The sequence below is a fragment of the Podarcis tiliguerta genome (genome assembly GCF_965153285.1).
Source record: "Podarcis tiliguerta genome assembly, chromosome: 14".
Lineage (NCBI taxonomy): Eukaryota > Metazoa > Chordata > Lepidosauria > Squamata > Lacertidae > Podarcis > Podarcis tiliguerta.
This window is the reverse complement of record NC_139547.1, coordinates 35,230,705-35,236,623: the sequence shown is the minus strand read 5'-3', so window position 1 is coordinate 35,236,623 and position 5,919 is coordinate 35,230,705.

The following is a 5,919-nucleotide window of genomic DNA, read 5'->3' as shown; positions in this document are numbered from 1 at the left end:
CATACTGCTTTAATGTATAGTGCAAATGAAGGCTATGTTATGGGTGTGTTTTGAGGCTTTTATTCGGTTCCAGTTTTTTTTAATTAAGTTTTAAAGTTGGACTATGGTTTTTATTATTGATGCATCTGTTTGGGTGGGGGAGGACCTTCTCAAGGAAGCTTTGTGCATTTAATGAATAGAACTTATGAAATCTACATTTTAAAAAATCAAATAACAGGCAAACCTGTATGAATGTACACAGCAGTAACCCACTGTACTTAATGATAAAGGTAGCTCAGTTATCATTTTGGGGCCGGGTACTTCTACCTATACACTATTCTTTAAGGATAAAGTCAGTGTTACAAAACCTTGATTAAGCCCAGCTGCCTTTCCCATCAGCCACAAAAGCTGTTGCTTACCCAGTGCATGTAAATTTATCCATTCTCTTCTCAACCATCATCAATAAAAACATAGGAACTACAGAAAGAAAAAGAAAGAAAGAAAGAAAGTTGGACTGTGTTTTAAGTCGCTTTGGGTTACTTCATATTTTTGTTTTTTGTTCTTTTTGAAACCAGCTAAGAAATAGAATACATTCGAATAAAACCGGCACTTACACCAGACCACATCCCGGTGTGTGCAGTCAGCTGAGATGCCCTGTGTTTTGTTTCCCTTTCCCGTAACCTCGCTGTGACCCGATTGCCACTTTCACCATGAATAATTAGGTCTCTCCATTCTCCGGGTAGCTGTTAAAAGTCAGAGGGCTGCCAAGTGACTGCTGCGCAGGGGGGGAAAACCAAAGCCTCTCTCATCCGAGTGGCAAGGGCAAAGGGGAGCTGGCAGCCAAAGGTCACTCCAGCCTCCTCCTCCTCCTTTTATTCGTACACTGTCTTTCCACAAAAGAGTTGTGCTCAGAGCAGCTTTCAGCATGAAAGCAGCGGTACATCACCGAAAAATCAACAGACGCAATAACAATATCATGATAACAGCTATAATGAAACAACAACATGCAACGAAAACAACAAATGTACAGTGGTACCTCGCAAGATGAAAAATTCGCAAGATGAAAGAGTTTTTTGTTTTTTGAGTTGCTTCACAAGACGAATTTCCCTATGGGCTTGCTTTGCAAGACGAAAACGTCTTGCGCCTTTTTCTTAAAACCATCAATGCATTCCTATGGGAAACCATAAATGCATTTCCTATGGGAAACCGTGCTTCGCAAGACGAAAAATTCACAAGACGAAAAAACTCACAGAACAAATTAATTTCGTCTTGCGAGGCACCACTGCAGTAACATTGCACCTCCTAGAAATAGAAATAGCTTCTGTGCCCACTACAAATTAGCTGAGAATGCAGTTAGTCTGATCAAATATCAAGGTCTCAGCTTCCTCAAAGGGTCACTGTCCCTTTGGCATTACCCTTCGGGCAGCATCAGTGCTTCCAAAGGCCAGAGGTGTGGTAGTTGGACGCACTCCTCCCATGATGTTCCTGCTGATGCTTCTTCTACACCATGCAGCTTCTCAATAGCCTTAGGTCTGATTTGACAGTGGGTTGTATCCAGCTGCATTCTATGTTCCTCCTGGAACATCATTTGCCTTTTCATCTAAAGCAGTCTCTTCTGGGCCTCTTTACATACCTTTCAAGAGGTTTTCTGCATGGGGAGGTTCCCTCCCCCCTCCCAGTGGTTTTCAGGGGTTCATCCTTTATTACATCATTTTAAAATACTTTTTATTAATTAAAAAAAACTATGGAATTCAGCAAATGTATTTGACCTACAAGCAAATATGTTTGATAAAGTGACTTAGGGCATTACCCGCTCTGGGATCCCACAGCTAATTCTCCCCTGGTCTCCATGCTGGCCCAAATAGGACTAATTTAGCCAGCTAACCCTGGTGATCATCTAATGTTTATTGGATGGAATAAAATGATTTTTGAATTCTGAATTCACGTTTTATACTGTATTTTATGCTGTTTTTTGTTGCATCAATTAAGTGTTTTTGAACCGGGAAGGGCGGGGTATAAATAAATTATTATTATTATTATTATTATTATTATTATTATTACTACTACTACTACTACTATTATTCAGAGCCGACCCATTGAAATCAGTAGACCTGAGGGTAGGGAGCCTGTGGCCCTTCAGATGTTGGACTCTTGTTCCCATCAGCTGCAGCTGGCACGGCCAAAGGGCAGGGATGGGAGTTGGAGCCCAACAGCATGTGGAAAGCCAAAGGTTGCCCTATTCCAACCCCAGGAGGTGTGTTTAGATTTGCAGTCTATGGGCCAAACTAAATCTAAGCAGACTATTTGCATCAGAAGGGATGTTAGTGGGGGAGGCATGGTTGGTTTGAGTGCAGAAGGCTCAGACTGTGAAACTCCCTGCCACAGGAGGCTTTTGTGTCTCTTGTAGCATTATATATCTTAAAAGATATCCCAGTTCTGTTTCTTATGTAGGGAGCTTATGTTGGTTCATGTGGCCCTCTCTTCTTCCTCTTCTTCTTTTCTTCCCCGCACATATCCTAAGCTCAGCAGTGCCCGCTCAAGCCATGGACTCCGCCACAGGATGATGCTGGCAGTGTATGGCTTTGTCAGCTGCCCACTGGCTGGAGGAGTAAACAGAAAATCTAGCATTAGCAGGCTGAGCACTCCTGACACCAGCAAAAGAAGGAACTGAATGAGGATGACGCAGCTGGAAGAGGCAGAAGCTCTTAAAGGTGTTGCCCTCCTGCGCAGCTCCCAGCCAGGTAAAGGAGGGCAGCTTCAAGAGAACCTCATACATGGCAAAGGCAGTCATTTGCCCATTATGGCCTTTCCATCTTTCATACACTGAACCAACCTTAATGGCTAGTCCCCATTGGGACTGGTGGGCTGGAAGGCAGGGAGCCCAACAGTAGGGGGCGCCAGAGCTAATGACAGGCAGAGCCAACGAATCCTAGTTTTGTTCCTCCTTGCTGAGTTCCACAAGGGGCAACACTGAAAGTGAGGAGGAGGAGGAATCTGGCAGCCAGACAGCCTCCTCCCGCCACATGGGGACCCCAAACTGGTTGTAAGAAGTGTGCACACACATGAAAGCTCAAACCAATAACAAACTTAGTTGGTCTCTAAGGTGCTACTGGAAGGATTTTTTAAAAATTTGGTTGTAAGAAAGAAGGCGGGTTTTTGGAGACCTGCTGAGAGTAGACTGAGGTTGGTGAGTCCTTTGCCCTAACAAACCAATTGCTGCTTCTACCTGATGCATTTTAGGTCCTTTAGAGCAGGAGATAACAAAGACAATAGTATTTTGTGTCAGTGTTATTTTTTGGGTTATTTGGTTATCTCTTTTTCCTATTCTGTAATCCGCCCGGGAGCTAGTGAAGACTGGGCGATAAATATATGTAAAATAAAACCATGTCAAAAGGTGGGAAGCCCAATTAGCTCTTTGGCGGAAAGGTGGGATATAAAAGGAAAAATAAAATAAATGTACTGCTTACATTAAGTAGTGAACGACAAGGTAAATAAAGTACTATTTGTCAGAAACTGAACTGCAGTGGAAAAGAAACAGCACCCATCGTGACACAGAGAGGTCAGGCCTTGCAAGAAATCTGGGGCAGGTGTTTAGTGAAAGCCGGAAAGATCCAGTGCTGCTAGATTGAAATGTGACACTCTGCTCCCTAAAACCCTGCCATTTCCCTTTCACCACAGGTCTTCTCATGTGTTCTCTGGTCGCCAGGCTGTCTTCTGCCTCCTTCTGGAAAGGACACTTTCTGCCCTAGGTTGCAAAGCTCACCCCTTAAGAATCCCAGGAGGTGGGGAGTGTGTTTCAAAAGGGCGCACCCCCCCCCCCCGCCACTGTGGGAGCAGGAGAGTGTTTTTATAGATTCCCAGCATCTCAGACATCTGTCTTAGTTGGAATTATTACCTGTCAGACCGCATCTCAGAAACCCCATATCATGAACCCTGTTATCTTCCTGGGTCCACCCACGCACACAGGCAAAATAAACTACAATATTTTTTTTCAAAAACAACAACCCATCCACATGGAGAGATGCACGCTGTTTGCTCACACTCCCACGCATATCACAGCAACTGCAGCTGCAAGGAGCAACACACAGGGTTGGGGCTTGTTTGACTGGCATACTTGTGTGTGCAAAGGAAGGCCACCAAGATACAGAGGCTGCAGCTCCAAATACTACAAGCCTGTCTAGTGCTGTAAATTTTTTTGATTATGTTGTGTGTGTGTCCCAATAGATTATGGGGGCGTAACCCATTATTGGTGATTCAGGGGGCTGTTTCAGTGCAGGACTGCAGAAACTCAGACTGGTGATGGGGAGAGAGAAATGGATGTGACAACCAGTGGCGTAGCGTGGGTTGTCAGCACCCGGGGCAAGGCAAGTAATGTGCGCCCCCCCCCCGCTGCACTGTCCCTCCCCCAGATAGTCCCTCGCTCTCTCTCCGCACCGCACTGCACACCTGGCACCCTCCCCTCCACAGTGGGCGGCGACCCGGCGGCTCGGATCGGATTCGCACAGCCAGCACTGCAGTGAGAGAGAGTGAGTGAGCCAGGTAGGGGCAGAGAGCTGCGAGTGCGAGCGCGCCCCCCCAGATGTTGCGCCCGGTGCGGCTGGCCCCCCCTGCACCCCCCACGCTACGCCACTGGTGACAACAGGTCACATCCATTTATCTGCACACCTCTGCCCCCCCCCCCACTACTGCCATGCGGCCCCCACAAGATTGCTCATGATGGAATACTGCCCTTGGCTAGAAAAGGTCTCTACTCCACTCCCCAATTGTATACAGGACTTCCCACTCTTTTAGAAATCTCCACTTCTGGGTGTGTTTTTTTAATATATTGCTGTGGATAAAGCCTGAAAATGCACAAGCTGCACTTGCTTAAGCAGACACAGGCAGAAGGTGTCTCTCTATCTCCTTGTAGATTTCTAGGTAACATGGAAGTAGATTGGCAAGGATTTCCAACTCCCAGTAATGGCCAAAAGAAAAACGAACACTCCCCCCCCCTAAATTAATATTGCTGAAATTAAGAAAGCTGATGGGACCTAGAGTGGCTTTTGGTGCAGAGGGACTGTGATTCAGTTCAGTTTGGATACTTTCCTGGAATCATGGCAGGCTGAAAAAAATGTCACTATCCAAGAATTCTCCTCTGCACAGCTTCCTAGAGACAAAGCTCTCTAAGGGCTCTTCCGGGTCACCTGTTTATTAAGCATTCACCCATTGCTTGCACAAAGCTGAGACGGAGGTCAAATTATATCCATTTTTTGTTGAGCAACTGTCCCGATTTGTTTGTGGCAAGCTTGTACAACAAATGGCCATATTCACACCATTTAAAGGACTGCAATGCCATGTCAAACAGTCACTGCTTCCCCGAAAGCAGCCCGGGAACTGAAGTTTGTTAAGGGTGCAGAGAGGAGATGACTACTCCTCTTACAGAACTACAATTCCCAGAGCTCCCTGTGAAGAGGGATTGACTGTTAACTCGGGGAGCTGTAGTTCTGTGGAGGGAATAGAGGTATCGTAACGAGACTCAGCATCCTTAACATACTACAGCTCCCAAAATTATTTGGGGTAGCACAGCTGTTCAAAGGGGCACCGTAGTGCTTTAAATGTATGGTGTGGATGTGGCCAGGGAACATTCATAGTGATTTGCTTTTGTGGGCATTTGCATACCTTCGCATTCATTCATCCCACACATTTCAATGTATTTCCTTGTTACTTTTCTCATCTCAAAAGGGTCATCTTCAGGCTGCTGCTATTTTGCAGGAGGTATTTTATATATACCATAAGGAGATTGCAGAAGGAGGAAATCAATATATTGCTTTTTTAACCCCTCTCCCTTTTGATTTCCTCCTTCTGCAATCTCCTTATGGAAAGGGGAATGCCGTAAAGCACTTTAGGCCCATGAGAAAATGTGGGGGAACTCTGGAAGGAGAGACGAGAAAGACAGGCAGA